General features: G+C 44.4%; 1 long non-coding RNA gene across 1 annotated transcript in view; it reads left to right on the top strand.

Moving 5' to 3' along the window:
- The first annotated feature begins 2,261 nt into the window (after positions 1-2,261).
- Positions 2,262-18,449, top strand: part of LOC106580560 (uncharacterized) — a 61,285-nt gene continuing 45,097 nt past the window's right edge. The window contains exons 1-2 of the long non-coding RNA XR_001322907.2: positions 2,262-2,677; positions 4,724-4,811. This is a non-coding gene — a long non-coding RNA (uncharacterized lncRNA). The remainder of the gene's footprint in view (positions 2,678-4,723; positions 4,812-18,449) is intronic.

The following is an 18,449-nucleotide window of genomic DNA, read 5'->3' as shown; positions in this document are numbered from 1 at the left end:
AAAGTCTATTCCCCGACAAATTGAGGCTGTTCTGAGGGCAAAAGGGGGTGCCACTACAATATTAGGAAGGTGTTCCTTGTTTTGTACATTCGGCGTGTTAGTCTCCAGCATTATTAAGTTATGTGAAAAAATACATCAACTTACAGTGCAGTAAAACCGGAGTTTAAGTTGTTAGAATGTCAGCTTCTATTGCAGTGACCCACCTTCCTGGACAGGTGAGTTTAAATGGGTATAATGGTTTAAAGTGAGTCCAGGGGTTAAATAACAGGTGTTAAAATGGTAAAATATCAGCGGGAGTAAGAGTGGATAAAATCAGAAAATGATCGAGGTATACTACAGTGTGTAGTATAGTATTCTACAACAGTGTGTAGTATAGTAATCTACAGTATACTACAGTTTACTACAGTGAGGGAAAAAAGTATTTGATCCCCTGCTGATTTTGTACGTTTGCCTACTGACAAAGAAATGACCAGTATATAATTTTAATGGTACGTTTATTTGAACAGTGAGAGACAGAATAACAACAAAAGAATCCAGAAAAACGCATGTCAAAAATGTTATAAATTGATTTGCATTTTAATGAGGGAAATAAGTATTTGACCCCCTCTCAATCAGAATGATTTCTGTCTCCCAGGTGTCTTTTATACAGGTAATGAGCTGAGATTAGGAGCACACTCTTAAAGGGAGTGCTCCTAATCTCAGTTTGTTACCTGTATAAAAAAGACACCTGTCCACAGTAGCAATCAATCAGATTCCAAACTCTCCACCATGGCCAAGACCAAAGAGCTCTCCAAGGATGTCAGGGACAAGATTGTAGACCAACACTAGGCTGAAATGGGCTACATGACCATCGCCAAGCAGCTTGGTGAGAAGGTGACAACAGTTGGTGTGATTATTCGCAAATGGAAGAAACACAAAAGAACTGTCAATCTCCCTCGGCCTGGGGCTCCATGCAAGATCTCACCCCGTGGAGTTGCAATGATCATGAGAACGGTGAGGAATCAGCCCAGAACTACACGGGAGGATCTTGTCAATGATCTCAAGGCAGCTGGGACCATAGTCACCAAGAAAACAATTGGTAACACACTACGCCGTGAAGGACTGAAATCCTGCAGCACCCGCAAGGTCCCCCTGCTCAAGAAAGCACATAGACATGCCCATCTGAAGTTTGCCAATGAACATCTGAATGATTCAGAGGACAACTGGGTGAAAGTGTTGTGGTCAGATGAGACCAAAATGGAGCTCTTTGGCATCAACTCAACTCGCCGTGTTTGGAGGAGGAGGAATGCTGCCTATGACCCCAAGAACACCATCCCCACCGTCAAACATGGAGGTGGAAACATTATGCTTTGGGGGTGTTTTCTGCTAAGGGGATATGAAAACTTCACCGCATCAAAGGGACGATGGATGGGGCCATGTACCGTCAAATCTTGGGTGAGAACCTCCTTCCCTCAGCCAGGGCATTGAAAATGGGTCGTGGATGGGTATTCCAGCATGACAATGACCCAAAACACACGGCCAAAGCAGCAAAGGAGTGGCTCAAGAAGAAGCACATTAAGGTCCTGGAGTGGCCTAACCAGTCTCCAGACCTCAATCCCATTGAAAATCTGTGGAGGGAGCTGAAGGTTCGAGTTGCCAAACGTCAGCCTCGAAACCTTAATGACTTGGAGAAGATCTGCAAAGAGGAGTGGGAAAAAATCCCTCCTGAGATGTGTGCAAACCTGGTAGCCAACTACAAGAAACGTCTGACCTCTGTAATTGCCAACAAGGGTTTTGCCACCAGGTACTAAGTCATGTTTTGCAGAGGGGGTCAAATACTTATTTCCCTCATTAAAATGCAAATCATTTTATAACATTTTTGACATGGGTTTTTCAGGATTTTTTTGTTGTTATTCTGTCTCTCACTGTTCAAATAAACCTACCATTAAAATTATAGACTGATCATTTCTTTGTCAGTGGGCAAATGTACAAAATCGGCAGGGGATCAAATACTTTTTTCCCTCACTGTACATAATTATATAGTAAATACTGCAGTATTCTATTCTAAACTGTAGCATTTTTTATGTGTGTTTGTGAATAGCTTGAGTGTGTGTGTGCGTGTGTGTTTATGGGCGTTAGTGACTTAGTCCTATGTGACGCTCTACACACTGCTTTACGTAATGAGGGGATTTTGCCTCTCGTCCATCTCCTCCTCTAATTTCTTCCTCCCTCCCTTCCTCTTCTTTCTCATTGCTGCTCTCATCCTCTTCTTCCTTCTCCTCCTCCTCACTCTCACTCCTGTCTCTCCGAAGTCAAGCCGTGAGTTTTTGTCAGAAAGGAACAAGTGATCTAGCTTTCTCCTTTCCTCCCTTTCTCTCTGTCTCCCTCCCTTCCATCTCTCTCTCTCTCTCGCTCTCTCTCTCTCCCTCCCTCTCCCTCCCTTTCTCCCTCCCTCCCTATCTCTCTCCCTCCCTCCCTATCTCTCTCCCTCCCTCCTTCTCCCCCTCTCTCTCCCTCCCTCCCTCTGCTCAACATTCCTCTTTCTCCTGTCCGATCACTCCTCTCTCTCTCTCTCTCTCTCTCTCTCTCTCTCTCTCTCTGGTTCACACCCTCCTCTCCTCTCCTCTCCCGATCAGTCTCTATGTGAAGGGAGTTCCGTATGGTTACAGACTCGGCTGGTGGAAGAAGTCAAAGCAAGGTAGGGGCACACACCTCCCCCTCTCTCTTTTCCTCTCTATTTCTTCCCCTATCTCTAGCTCCGTCTTTCTTTCCCTCTCTGTCATGTGTCTTTGAGAAACTCAGAGATTAAGTTGTTTCCTCAGCTGTTTGAAAGACATTCTCACACTCTCTCAGCTCAGTTTATTCTCCCTCTCTCTCTCCCTATTGCTATTTCAGCCTTTCTCTCTCTTTCTCCCTCTCCCACTTGCTCACTCTCTCTCTGTCTCTCTTAGTCACCATGCATACATCTGCTGCATGTTATGAGGTGGTGTCTACTGTAGTATATGAGGGGTCAAACCCTGTCTTTATTATCAAGTCATTTGTGATTGTGGTTTGGGTTAAATAGAGATTGTCTGTGATACAGATAGATATACTGTTGCGTGTGTATGAAAGTGTGTGTGAGACATAGAGCGTGGTAGAGAGGAAGATCTGAATCTTTATCTGGTTTTCTCTTACAGACAGAGCACTCCTTACTGAAGGAAAAACTAAATAACTGTCGAAAAAATGTGTCAGTAGGTGTGTATGTGCGCGTTCTGGCGTGTGTGTGTGCGCATGCACTATGATATATTGATAGATAGAGCTGGCAGTGTGGTAGTTTTAGGTGCTCTTGTCTAAGGCAGTGTGGAAGTATTTAGGTGCTCTTGTCTAAGGCAGTGTGGTAGTATTTAGGTGCTCTTGTCTATGGCAGTGTGGCAGTTTTTAGGTGCTCTTGTCTAAGGCAGTGTGGTAGTATTTAGGTGCTCTTGTCTATGGCAGTGTGGCAGTTTTTAGGTGCTCTTGTCTAAGGCAGTGTGGTAAGTTTTAGGTGCTCTTGTCTTGCTCTTGTCTAAGGCAGTGTGGCAGTATTTATTTGCTCTTGTCTTGCTCTTGTCTAAGGCAGTGTGGTAGGTTTTAGGTGCTCTTGTCTAAGGTAGTGTGGTAGTTTTAGGTGCTCTTGTCTAAGGCAGTGTGGTAGTATTTATGTGCTCTTGTCTATGGCAGTGTGGTAGTTTTAGGTGCTCTTGTCTAAGGCAGTGTGGTAGTTTTAGGTGCTCTTCTCTAAAGCAGTGTGGAAGTTTTTAGGTGCTCTTGTCTAAGGCAGTGTGATAGTTTTTAGGTGCTCTTATCTAAGGCAGTGTGGTAGTTTTAGGTGCTCTTGTCTAAAGCAGTGTGGAAGTTTTTATGTGCTCTTGTCTAAGGCAGTGGGGTAGTTTTTAGGTGCTCTTGTCTTGCTCTTGTCTAAGGCAGTGTGGTAGTATTAGGTGCTCTTGTCTAAGGCAGTGTGGTAGTTTTTATGTGCTCTTGTCTAAGGCAGTGGGGTAGTTTTTAGGTGCTCTTGTCTTGCTCTTGTCTAAAGCAGTGTGGAAGTTTTTATGTGCTCTTGTCTAAGGCAGTGTGGTAGTTTTTAGGTGCTCTTGTCTTGCTCTTGTCTAAGGCAGTGTGGTAGTATTAGGTGCTCTTGTCTAAGGCAGTGTGGTAGTTTTTATGTACTCTTGTCTAAGGCAGTGTGGTAGTTTTTAGGTGCTCTTGTCTTGCTCTTGTCTAAGGCAGTGTGGTAGTATTAGGTGCTCTTGTCTAAGGCAGTGTGGTAGTTTTTATGTACTCTTGTCTAAGGCAGTGTGGTAGTTTTTAGGTGCTCTTGTCTAAGGCAGTGTGGTAGTATTAGGTGCTCTTGTCTAAGGCAGTGTGGTAGTTTTTCTGTACTCTTGTCTAAGGCGGTGCGGTAGTATTTAGATGCTCTTGTCTAAGGCAGTGTGGTAGTAGAGCCATGATGTGACCACACTCTGTAGGGACTGATAGGGTTACTTCTGCGGCAAGGACGTCTCGCTGTGCGCCTATACCTCCACCGCTGACTCGCTGTTGGGGCTTGCGTGTAAGCAGCCGTGTAGATGTCTGTGTTTGTGCGTGCGTGCAAGTCTGTGTATGTGTGTGTGTGTGTGTGTGTGTGTGTGTCTTTCCACTTAAGCAATGGAAAGTGCGTCTAAAATCTGTTTATAGGTACTAACTCATATCCCTCCCTCCCTCCCATTCTTCCTCCTTTCCCTAGGCAGGTAGTAAAATGGATTGGTGTCAGTCCGAGCGATGGAAAGAGCAGAAAGCGGAAGAGAGCAGAACCCAAAGAAAACTTCAAAGAGGTAGGAGCACCTTTAAATAGACCTCTATCTCACACTCTCATGGTCTCAGTGTGTTCTGTCTGTCAGACACACTGCTTCCCAGTGGACTCTCTCTCTAAGGCTGTCTGCTCTCTCTCTCTTTCTCTGTCCCTCTCTCTGTGCATGTGTACGTGCGAACATGTGTGCATGCTCGCATATGTGCATGTCTTTACCTAATCTGCATGTCACTGGGTTTTGGGTCAAGGTCAGGTATCAGGATCAGGGATTAGAGGTCAGAGATTAGCTGAGGTCAGAGTGCGTGTTAATGAGCAATTCCCCAAGGACAACACACACACACCTGCATCACTAATGAGCAAGAACCAATCTATAACCCACCGAGGGTTAGGCACCTTCAGCCTATATTTCCTGCCTGAGATAATGAACCTCATGGGTTAGCTGCTACTGACCATTTAAAATGGAGGTTTTAGCTTGTCACAATATAGTATAAAACAATATAGTTTAAAAACATGTAGCCCTGGTTGTCCTGAAAAGAAAATGGTAAAACTCTTCATTGTGAGGCTAAATACACTGAATGTACAAAACATTATGAACACCTGCTCTTTCCATGACAGACTGACCAGATGAATCCAGATGAAAACTATGATCACTTATTGATGTCACCTATTAAATTCACTTCAATCAGTGTAGATGAAGGAGAGGAGACAGGTTAAAGAAGGATTTTTAAGCCTTGAGACAATTGAGACATGGATGGTGTATGTGTGGAATTCAGAAAGTGAATGGGCAAGACAAAACATGTAAGTGCCTTTGAACGGGGTATGGTAGTAGGTACCAGGCACACAGGTTTGAGTGTGTTAAGAACTGCAATGCTGCTGGGTCAATAGTTTCCTGATTGTGTCAAGAATGTTCCACCACCCAAAGGACATCCAGCCAACTTGACACAACTGTGGGAAGCATTGGTGTCAACATGAGCCTGCATCCCTGTGGAACACTTTTGACACCTTGTAGAGACCATTCCCCGACAAATTGAGGCTGTTCTGAGGGCAAAAAGAAGTGCAACTCAATAGTAGGAAGGTGTTCCTAATGTTTTGTACACTCAGTGTTTCTCAATGTGCAGGAAGCTGTTCCTAATGTTTTGTACACTCAGTGTTTGTCAATGCCCAAATAATAATTTCTAGTTGAATGAACATATGAGACAATTTGAGGAAACACATGATTTTAAGTTGACTGAATTTCTGCCTAGGTTTTCTCATGTTGGAGCTAACATTGGGCCAACTAAAAATGTTAAGTTCAGGTAGCACTTTGACCGAAAAGTTGAGTAAACAAAAAAGAAGCTGTGGAACCAGTTAATTAACAATATTTACAGTTGAAGACGGAAGTTTACATATGCTTAGGTTGGAGTCATTAAAACTCGTTTTTCAACCACTCCACAAATTTCTTGTTAACAAACTATAGTTTTGGCAGGTCAGTTAGGACATCTACTTTGTGTATGACAAGTAATTTTTCCAACAATTGTTTACAGACCGATTATTTCACTTATAATTCACTGTATCACAATTCCAGTGGGTAAGAAGTTTACATACACTAAGTTGACTGTGAATTTAAACAGCTTGGAAAATTCCAGAAAATGATGTCATGGCTTTAGAAGCTTCTGATAGGCTAATTGACATCATTTAAATCAATTGGAGGTGTACCTGTGGATGTATTTCAAGGCCTACCTTCAAACTCAGTGCCTCTTTGCTTGACATTATGGGAAAATCAAAAGAAATCAGCCAAGACCTCAGAAAATAAAATTGTAGACCTCCACAAGTCTGGTTCATCCTTGGGAACAATTTCCAAATGCCTGAAGGTACCACGTTCATCTGTACAAACAAGTACGCAAGTATAAACACCATGGGACCACGCAGCCCTCATACCCCTCAGGAAGGAGACGTGTTCTGTCTCCTAGAGATGAACGTACTTTGGTGCAAAAAGTGCAAATCAATCCCAGAACAACAGCAAAGGACCTTGTGAAGATGCTGTAGGAAACAAGTAAAAAGTATCTATATCCACAATAAAACGAGTCCTATATCGACGTAACCTGAAAGGCCGCTCAGCAAGGAAGAAGCAACTATTGGATATAAGAGCAACGTCAACTTACCAACATTACGACCAGGAATACGACTTTCCCGAAGCGGATCGTCTGTTTGGTCCACCACCCAGGACAATAGATCGGATCCCAGCAGGCAAACCAAAACAACAGCGCCGCAGAAGGGGCAGACGGAGTGGTCTACTGGCCAGGCTCCGTAGATGGGCACATTTCCCACCGCTCCCGAGTATACTACTAGCCAATATCCAGTCTCTTGACAACAAGGTAGACGAAATCCGAGCAAGGGTTGCCTGCCAGAGAGACGTCAGAGATTGTAACGTTCTCTGTTTCACGGAAACATGGCTCACTCGGGATACATTATCAGAGTTGATACAGCCACCTGGTTTCTTCACGCATCGCGCCGACAGAAACAAACATCTCTCTGTTAAGAAGAAGGGCGGGGGTGTATGCCTTATGATTAATGAGTCGTGGTGTGATCATAACAACATACAGGAACTCAAGTCCTTTTGTTCACTTGACCTAGAATTCCTTACAATCAAATGCCGACCGCATTATCTACCAAGAGAATTCTCGATTATAATCACAGTCATGTACATCCCCCCACGCAGACACCTCAACGGCCCTGAAATAACTTCATTGGACTCTATGTTAACTGGAAACCACATATTCTGAGGCTGCATTTATTGTAGCTGGGGATTTTAACAATGCTAATCTGAAAACATGGCTCTCTAAATTTAATCAGCATATCGAATGCGTGACCCGGGCTGGCAAAATCCTGGATCATTGTTATTCTAACTTCCGCGACGCATACAAAGCCCTCCCTTGCCCTCCTTTTGGCAAATCTGACCACCACTCCATTTTGTTGCTCCCAGGCTACAGACAGAAACTAAAACAGGAAACGCCTGTGCTCAGGTCTGTTCAACGCTGGTCTGACCAATCTGATTCCACGCTTCAAGATTGCTGCGATCACGTGGACTGGGATATGTTCCAGATAGCATCAAACAACAACATTGATGTATATGCTGATTTGGTGAGCGAGTTTATTGGCAAGTGCATCGGTGATGTTGTACCCACGGCGACAATTAAAACCTTCCCCAATCAGAAACTGTGGATTGATGGCAGCATTCGCGCAAAACTGAAAATGCGAACCAACGCTTTTAATCAGGGCAAGGCGACCGGAAACATGACCGAATACAAACAGTGTAGCTATTCCCTCCTTAAGGCATTCAAACATGCTAAGCATCAGTATCGAGACAAATTAGAGTCGCAATTCATCGGCTCAGACATGAGAGGTATATGGCTGGGTCTCCAGTCAATAGTGGACTACAAAAAGAAAACCAGCCCCGTCGCGGACCCGATGTCGTGCTCCCATACAAACTAAAAAACTTCTTTGCTCGCTTTGAGGACAATACAGTGCCACCGACACGGCCCGCTACCAAAACCTGCGGACTCTTCTTGACCGCAGCCAACGTGAGTAAAACATTTAAACGTGTTAACCCTCGCAAGGCTGCCGGCCCAGACGGCATCAATAGCTGCATCCTCAGAGCATGCACAGACCAGCTGGCTGGTGTGGTTACGGACATATTCAATCAATCCCTATCCCAGTCTGCTGTTCCCACATGCTTCAAGATGGCCACCATTGTTCCTGTTCCCAAGAAAGCTAAGGTAACTGAGCTAAACAACTTTCGCCCCGTTGCACTCACTTCTGTCATCATGAAGTGCTTTGAGAGACTAGTCAAGGATCATATCACCTCCACCCTACCTGACACCCTAGACCCACTCCGATTTGCTTACCGCCCCAATAGGTCCACAGACGACGCAATAACAATCACACTGCCCTATCCCATCTGGACAAGAGGAATACCTATGTAAGAATGCTGTTCATTGACTACAGCTCAGCATTCAACACCATAGTACCCTCCAAACTCGTCATTAAGCTCGAGACCCTGGGTCTTGATCCCGCCCTGTGCAACTGGGTCCTGGACTTTCTGACGGGCTGCCCCCAAGTGGTGAGGGTAGGAAACAACATCTCCACCCCGCTGATCCTCAATATTGGGGCCCCACAAGGGTGCGTTCTCAGCCCTCTCCTGTACTCCTTGTTCACCCATGACTGCGTGGCCATGCACACCTCCAACTCAATCATCAAGTTTGCAGACGACGCTACAGTGGTAGGCTTGATTACCAACAACGATGAGACGACCTACAGGGAGGAGGTGAGGGCCCTCGGAGTGGGGTGTCAGGAAAATAACCTCACACTCAACAAAACAAAGGAAATGATCATGGACTACAGGAAACAGCAGAGGGAGCACCCCCCTAGGCACATCGATAGGACAGTAGTGGAGAAGGTGGAAAGCTTTAAGTTCCTCTGCATGCACATCACGGACAAACTGAAATGGTCCACCCACACAGACAGCTTGGTGAAGAAGGCGCAACAGCGCCTCTTCAACCTCAGGAGGCTGATGAAATTTGGCTTGTCACCAAAAACACTCAAAAACTTTTACAGATGCACAATTGAGAGCATCCTGTCGGGCTGTATCACCGCCTGGTATGGCAACTGCTCCGCCCACAACCGCAAGGCTCTCCAAAGGGGCGTGCGATCTGCACAACGCATCACCGGGGGCAAACTACCTGCCCTCCAGGACACCTACACCACCTGGTGTCATAGGAAGGCCCAAAAGATCATCAAGGACAACAACCATCCGAGCCACTGCCTGTTCACCCTGCTATCATCCAGAAGGCGAGGTCAGTACATGTGCATCAAAGCTGGGACTGAGAGACTGAAAAACAGCTTCTATCTCAAGGCCATCAGACTGTTAAACAGCCATCACTAACACTGAGTGGCTGCTGCCAACATACTGACTCACATCTCTAGCCACTTTAAATAATTAAAAATTGGATGTAATAAATGTATCACTAGTCACTTTAAACAATGCCACTTTATATAATGTTTTCATACCCTACATTACTCATCACATATGTATATACTGTACTCTATACCATCTACTGCATCTTGCCTATGCCGTTCGGCCTTTGCTCATCCATATATTTATATGTACATATTCTTATTCATTCCTTTACACTTGTGTGTATAAGGTAGTTGGGAAATTGTTTGATTATTTGTTAGATATTACTGCATTGTCGGAACTAGAAGCACAAGCATTTCGCTACACTCACATTAACATCTGCTAACCATGTGTATGTGACCAATATAATTTGATTTGATTTGATTTGAGAAGCCACTGCTCCAATACCGCCATAAAAAAGCCAGACTATGGTTTGCAACTGCACATGGAGACAAAGATCTTACTTTTTGGAGAAATGTCCTCTGGTCTGATGAACCAAAAATAGAACTGTTTGGCCATAATTACCATCATTATGTTTGGAGGAAAAAGGGGGAGGCTTGCAAGCTGAAGAACACCATCCCAACCGTGAAGCACGGGGGTGGCAGCATCATGGTGTGGGGGTGCTTTGCTGCAGGAGGGACTGGTGCACTTCACAAAATAGATGGCATCATGAGTGAGGAAAATGATGTGGATATATTGAAGCAGCATCTCAAGACATCAGTCAGGAAGTTAAAGCTTGGTCGCAAATGGGTCTTCCAAATGGACAATGACTCCAAGCATACTTCCAAAGATGTGACAAAATGGCTTAAGGACAACAAAGTCAAGGTATTGGAGTGGCCTCAATCCTATAGAAAATGTGTGGGCAGAACTGAAAAAGCGTGTGTTAAAGGAGTGTGCAAGGAGTCCTACAAACCTGACTCAGTTACAGCAGGTCTGTCAGGAGGAATGGGCCAATGTCACGTCCTGACCAATATAGAGGATATTTTGAATTGTAGTTTGGTCAGGACGTGGCAGAGGGTAGTTGATTTATGTATTACGGGGTTTGTTGGTCACTGGTTTATGTTTGTATTTCTATGGGTATGTTCTAGGTTAGTTTTTCTATGTGTAGGTTGGGTGCTGGACTCTCAATTAGAGGCAGGTGTTTCTAGTTGCCTCTGATTGGGAGTCCTATAAGTAGGTGTGTGTTTTGTGGGTAGTTATTTGTTAGCACTGCTTTTGTTGAGCCTGCTACTCTGTTCCTGCCGTTAGTTTGTTTATTGTTTTTTCGTGGTGTTCTCATTTTTATAATAAAGATGTTGAGCACGCAACCCGCTGCGCCTTGGTCCCATTCTATCTTCCACGACAGCTGTGACAGCCAAATTTCACCCAACTTATTGTGGGAGGCTTGTGAAAGGCTACGTGAAACGTTTGGCCCAAGTTAAACAATTTAAAGGCAATGCTACCAAATATTAATTGAGTGTATGTAAAGTTCTGACCCACTGGGAATGTGATGAAATAAATAATTCTCTCTACTATTATTCTGACATTTCAAATTCTTAAAATAAAGTGGTGATCCTAACTGACCTAAGACAGGGAAATTTTACTAGGATTAAATGTCAAGAATTGTGAAAAACTGAGATTAAATGTATTTGGCTAAGGTGTATTTAAACTTCTGACTTCAACTGTAGTTGAAACAACTAGATTTGTATTTTTTACAGTGCACATTGAGGGGCAGCGAAAGGGTCTCTTCCTGTGGGAGGGAGAGTGTGGAAATCAGGCCCATGAAAGAATAGCCAATTACTGCCTGCTTGGCAATGCACCTCAGCCCACCCCACCCCTTACCACCTCCCTCCCCAGGCCTCTTCCCTGTGGCCCATCATCCCTCCATCCCTGCCTCCCTCTCTTTATCTTTTTGTTTCTGTGTACAGAGGGAGCCCCTGGATGGGCCAGGTGTATTTAATATTAGTCCTTCATGTACTTCAAACGCGCCTGCCCCCATCCTCCATCCTCTCCTCCCCCCATCTGTCTGTCACAGGTTTATAAATCACCAAGCAGACCAGCTCTGAAAAACAGAGGATGATAGGAGAGACGGAGAGGGGGAGGAGGGGAGAAAAAAGGTAGAGGAGAGCAGGAAGTGTAGAGAAGACGGGTGATGAAAGATGGGGAGAGGTGATATTAGAGAGGGTGGTCGAGAAGGAAGAGAAAGGTGAAGGGGCAGAGAAGATAGGAGAGGAGAAGACAGTGGAGAGGAGAGAAGGGGTGTGTGAGAAGTGCCTGGATGGTAGTGAAGTAGGAGGAGAAAAGGATGAGAGAATATTTGACTAGAGGATGACGACAAAGGATGAGAGACAAGAGAATGGAAGAGACAAGATGAGACGAGACATTGGATGTCTATCCATGTCCTGCTAGAGGCAACCGTGAGCTCTATTACCATCAAGTAGGGTTGGGCTTTGCAAGGGGGCTGTGGACAGGGGTTGTAGACAGGGGTGGTGAATGGATGGAATCCATGACTCCAGATCAGAAGGTTGTGTGTTTGATCCCAGTGGTGAACACTTGTTTTGTATTTTTTTGGTTTTAACCCTATTCCAAACCTTAACCCTTACCTTAACCATTCAGAATGAGTGCCTAAATGTAATGTTTTAACCATATCCAAAACCATAACCCTTAATTTGGAGCTACTTCACAATTTGACATTTTTAGAAATGGAATGAAACTGTGCAGGAGGAGTCAACCCAGGGAGACAAAAATACTTTGGAGCAACTTAGAAATGTTACATTTGAAGAAATGTGGATAAGTGTCTAATTTTGTAGTGAGAGCCTGTTGATTACGTCATAGATGATTAGTGGTCTACACACACACACACACACACACACACACACACACACACAGACACACACACACACACACACACACACACACACACACACACACACACACACACACACACACACAGAGCGTATAGAGAGAGACCTTAAATAAGGGTTGTTTTAATAGAGCCAGAATGTATTACCTCTTTACTTGCTTTTATGTCCTTTTATGTGCCGTGTGTGTGTGTGTGTGTGTGTGTGTGTGTGTGTGCATACGTGTGTGTGTACTTATATATGTGTTTGTGTGTCTGTTTCTGTCTGTATGTGTGGGTGTGGGTGTGTGTATCAGGGGTCTGCTGAAGGATATTAGTCATGCTCTCATGGTAATGGGCTTCATTTTGTTCTCATTTTCATCTGTGGTCGCTGTAATGAGGGTCTGTCTGCCCCTGCTAATCAGCCCAGGAAACCCTGTAGGCAAAGGCAGTCTGGGTCCGGAGGGCAGCGGCTTTTTTGGCCGTCATCCCAGTCACAGACATTCTCCAGATGCTGTGCAGGATTTTGTACTAGCCCAACACTAAAACACCTGACTCAACTTATAGACGGATAGATTATAATCACCAAGCCCTTGATTAGTGAAATCAGGTGTGTGAGAGTTGGGCTGGAACAAAAGCCTGTATCCCATGAATTGGGATGTTCTATTTTGCTTGTCTGTGGAGCGTCTCCTTGCTGTACACTGCATGGGGAAATGGGGAAAAAGGGTGAAATGAGTCTCCAAGCAGCACAATATCACACAATATCACCTGATTCACACCAAGGTGACGGCATGTCCTATAACTCACATCACTAATCACAGTTTACAGGTTGCCATAGCAACAGGCACAATGCATATCGGTCCCCTCCCTCGGCTGCCTCCTGAAGTCAAGTCAACAGTGACTGTACCACTTCCTGGGTCTAAAAGTACCAAATTAACGTAAGCCTACCTCTCACTCTGATAGTCTTGCTGGAATTGCCGCATATTGCTTACATCTGTCCAATACAGAGCTACACAGGTGCCTAGGAGGTAGTTGGGGGAATGGGGAGGGGCGTTACACAGTTAAGATGAAATTGGCAGGATTTTTTGATAATCAAAGAAAAAAGTGTGACTTGTCATGTCTTCATTCTTGTTGTTGTTTACTTTGACTGCTGATAACCTATATATGACCAAACCCCACCTCTGTAGACTAGGAAACTCCGCCCCCCCCACCTCATTGCAATTGAGATGCCTGAGAGCAGTCCATCAAACATCTGTTTTTCCTTCACTCGTCACCCCCTCTCTCTTTTCCTCTCAGTCCATCCTAGCTCACCAGGGTCTGGATTAGAGTGTGATTTATTGGGGGGGGGGCTCGGGAGAGTTGCGAGAGAAAGGGGAGCATTTAAGGAAATGGCTGTTTCCGTTCAGACCTCATCACAGATAATGTGGAAGCAGTGGTAGGATTTGGAAATGGAATAGGAGCGAGTGTGTGTGCGAGCGCGTGTGTGCTCCATTAGTCTAACATTGATTCGCCTCTGCATCAGGCAGTGCGGAAGCCTACTAAAGTGTATGTGGTCTGCTGCTAGGGCCAGTTAGGACCGCTTTCTGGCTAGAAACCTCTGATTAAAATCACTATGATGTCTGCTGGACCTGTAAAAACACACACACACACACACACACACACACACACACACACACACACACACACACACACACACACACACACACACACACACACACACACACACACACACACACACACACAGTTTTATTGGGTTGTGTTGTCAAGGATACATACACCATCTTCATCAACCTGGCCAAGGCAATCAACGTATTCTTATCGGCAGACTCAACAGCCTTGGTTTCTCAAATGACTGCCTTGCCTGGTTCACCAACTACTTCTCAGATAGAGTTCAGTGTGTCAAATCGGAGGGCCTGTTGTCCAGACCTCTGGCAGTCTCTATGGGGTATCACAGGGTTCAATTCTCGGGCCGACTCTCTTCTCTGTATATATCAACGATGTTGCTCTTAATGCGGGTGATTCCTTGATCCACCTCTATGCAGACGACACCATTCTGTATACATCTGACTCTTCTTTGGACACTGTGTTAACAAACCTCCAAACGATCTTCAATGCCATACAACTCTCCTTCCGTGGCATCCAACTGCTCTTAAACGGTAGTAAAACTAAATGCATGCTCTTCATCCGATCGCTGCCCACACCCGCCCGCCCATCCAGCATCACTACTCTGAACGGTTCTGACTTAGAATATGTGGACAACTACAAATACCTAGGTCTCTGGTTAGACTGTAAACTCTCCTTTCGGACTCATATTAAGCATCTCCAATCCAAAATTAAATCTAGAATCGACTTCCTATTTCGCAAAACAAAGCCTGCTTCACTCACGCTGCCAAACATACCCTCATAAAACTGACTATCCTACCGATCCTCGACTTCGGCGATGTCATTTACAAAATAGCCTCCAACACTCTACTCAGCAAACTGGATACAGTCTATCACAGTGCCATTTTGTCACCAAAGCCATATATACCACCCACCACTGCAACCTGTATGCTCTCGTCGGCTGGCCCTCGCTACATATTCGTCGCCAGGCCCACTGCTCCAGGTCATCTATAAGTCTTTGCTAGGTAAAGCTCCGCGTTATCTCAGCTCACTGGTCACCATAACAACACCCACCCATAGCACGCGCTCCAGCAGGTATATCTCACTGGTCATCCCCAAAGCCAACACCTCCTTTGGTCGCCTTTCCTTCCAGTTCTCTGCTGCCAATGACTGGAACGAATTGCAAAAATCGCTGAAGTTGGAGACTTATATCTCCCTCACTAACTTTAAGCTATCTGAGCAGCTTACCGATTGCTGCAGCTGTACACAGCCCATCTGTAAATAGCCCATCTAACTACCTACCTCATCCCCATATTGTTTTAATTTACTTTTTTTTTGCTCTTTTGCACACCAGTATTTCTACTTGCACATCATCATCTGCACATCTATCACTCCAGTGTTAATTTGCTAAATTGTAATTACTTCGCTACTATGGCCTATTTATTGCCTTATCTCCTTACTCCATTTGCACACACTGTATATAGATTTTTCTATTGTGTTATTGACTGTACTTTTGTTCATCCCACGTGTAACTCTGTGTTGTTGTTTTTTGTCGTACTGCTTTGCTCTATCTTGGCCAGTTCGCAGTTGTAAATGAGAACTTGTTCTCAACTGGCCTACCTGGTTAAATAAAGATTAAATAAAAAATTAAGAAATAAGCATTTACTGGCTTTGGTGGATATCAGTTAAAGCCTGGTGTGTGATTTGGACAATAGAAGCACAACTTCAACTTCCATACATTACTGTATCATTGTCTCATGTCAGATGGCGTCACTCCTCCCGATGCTCCTCCCTCAACCAATCTGTCTTGTAGGACGTGGAACTCACTGCACTCTCGTATGACTCTCAATGAAATTGGCAGAATGACCATCTAACTAAATTATTACAAACATTGTGAAAGTGATTTAATAGTTTACAATTGTGAGAAAATAAAAACAAACCAGTGGCTATCTCCTGCACAAATTCCGTGCCAAGACGTTGGTCGCCAGTGCAGTGACTTAATCAGCTGTTTAGCTAACTGTTATAGCTAGCTAGCTTACTGAGATAACTAGCTAGCTAGTAGGCTAGCTCTTCCTTCACTGACATAAAAAGCATGCTTAGCCCGTTTAAATTACCCTGAAGTTGTAGACATGCCCCCCACAATTAAGAGAAACTGACTGTTATCAGAAATCAGTCCGTAGATCAGCATGTTTCTCCATGATCTTATCATTTGGTCAGCTGAGCACAGCAGCTGACTGAGGAGGCTATTGCAATGACTCGTGGGAGAACAGCTGCTTCAGGAAAACTCATAATGTAAGCTTTAGGGGTACTAGCTACAGAAGCTTGCTAGATAGCTATTGTTGGAAGATTCAACATTGTGTGCAGCACTAAGTAGGTAGCTGGTTGTTTAGCAGCATCGTTTCAGTCAAAGTGCTTTCAGTGACTGGCTCAATGTTCAGAAAATTTATGCTAGCTTTCGTGCTCATAATCAAACTTCAGAAACATAGCTAATTGAAGCACAATAATCCTTAGCTAGATGTAAAATGGTGCGACTAAGACTTCCTCATCAAAAAAACATACGTTGTTTTAGCTTAGATTAATTCAGACAGTTTTGAAATGGAAATTGACAATTTCACTTAGGGAATATTTTCAGAATGCTACAGCAGCCCATTGTAGTCTGACAACTTTTGAATTATCCCATGACCATTTGGGAGATACGAGAGATCAGTGCAGGTGGAATCGACACACTATCTGACGTAAGACAATGTTACTGTATATACTGTATCTTGTAGAGGGAAGGTCAAACATCTATGTGTATGTCTGAAAGACAAAGACTAAATCTATTACTAGACATGTTGACCTCTGCATTACCAGACACTGGGTTATCAGACTGGCGTGAGGTAAAGAATTAAAGAATTACAACTCTACAGTAATTCAGTGGCATGAGGTACGTCCTGACCTTGTCCTTGGTTGGTAGACAGGTCGTGGTATGTGGCATGTGGCGTGCCTGCCTCTGTGATCCCATGTTGCATTTCCATGTACACACAGTAGTCTCCAGACTGTACCGTGACCCACCTGACCAGAGCATGTGAAGTGTTACAGTTAGGAGGAGAGTGGGGACACCACCATGAAGTCATGAGCTTTCAATTATACACATGCACACACACACACACACACACACACAAATACCCTTGCACACACAACCACAAAAGAGTGGATTATCACATTCCACAAAACACTCTAGAGGGAAAGATTCCTCTCAGCTTAGAATCATGAGGTACAGAGCAAGAGCGAGACAAAGAAAGAGAGAATACTACATCATTGTGTGTGTGTGTGTGTGTGTGTGTGTGTGTGTGTGTGTGTGTGTGTGCCTATGGGACTCCCTGTAGTGATGTGTGCCCATCCTGACGAGTCATTTAACGGCTGACAGAGTCGCTCAGTAAAGTGCCACTTTGTGCTTTACGACTCTCCAAGGACAACACACACACAAACAGAGAGAGCGAGAGAAAATGCAGAAACATTTCACTGTCATTAAAATGCAGCTGTGTTAGTCTTTCCACCACACCTGGAAAACACATCAGATGGAAACAGAGGTACACACACACACACACACACACACACACACACACACACACACACACACACACACATACACACACACACACACACACACGTGGGTCTCTCCAACATCTCATTCACAAGAGTTCATACCAAACACCAACTGACAAATAAGCCATTGTACTGTATATAGGACAGAGAATGGTTGGGTAAATGACGTGGTGTGTTTTGATAGAGTGGTTGGGTAAATGATGTGGTGTGTTTTGATAGAGTGGTTGGGTAAATTACGTGGTGTGTTTTGATAGAGTGGTTGGGTAAATGATGTGGTGTGTTTTGATAGAGTGGTTGGGTAAATGACGTGGTGTGTTTTGATAGAGTGGTTGGGTAAATGACACGGTGTGTTTTGATAGAGTGGTTGGGTAAATGACGTGGTGTGTTTTGAGTCATTCTCCCTCTAAAGGACCCAGTATTCTGTGGGAAATTGAGTCAAAACTTTCACATAAAACCTAAAGCAGTGATTCAGGCATCACCTCATTCATAGGCTTTCATGGGTACGGTACTGTGTGTGTGTTTGAATGGAGCGGACTAAGTGCTAAAACATCTGTCTGTGCTGGTAATGATCGAGGAGCCGACGGGACCTTCAGACTGCAATTAGCCTCCTCAACTCACACACACACACACACACACACACACACACACACACACACACACACACACACACACACACACACACACACACACACACACACACACACACACGAGAGCTTTATGTT

The sequence above is a fragment of the Salmo salar genome, chromosome ssa20 (assembly GCF_905237065.1).
Source record: "Salmo salar chromosome ssa20, Ssal_v3.1, whole genome shotgun sequence".
Lineage (NCBI taxonomy): Eukaryota > Metazoa > Chordata > Actinopteri > Salmoniformes > Salmonidae > Salmo > Salmo salar.
This window is presented reverse-complemented; position numbering and strand designations above follow the sequence as displayed.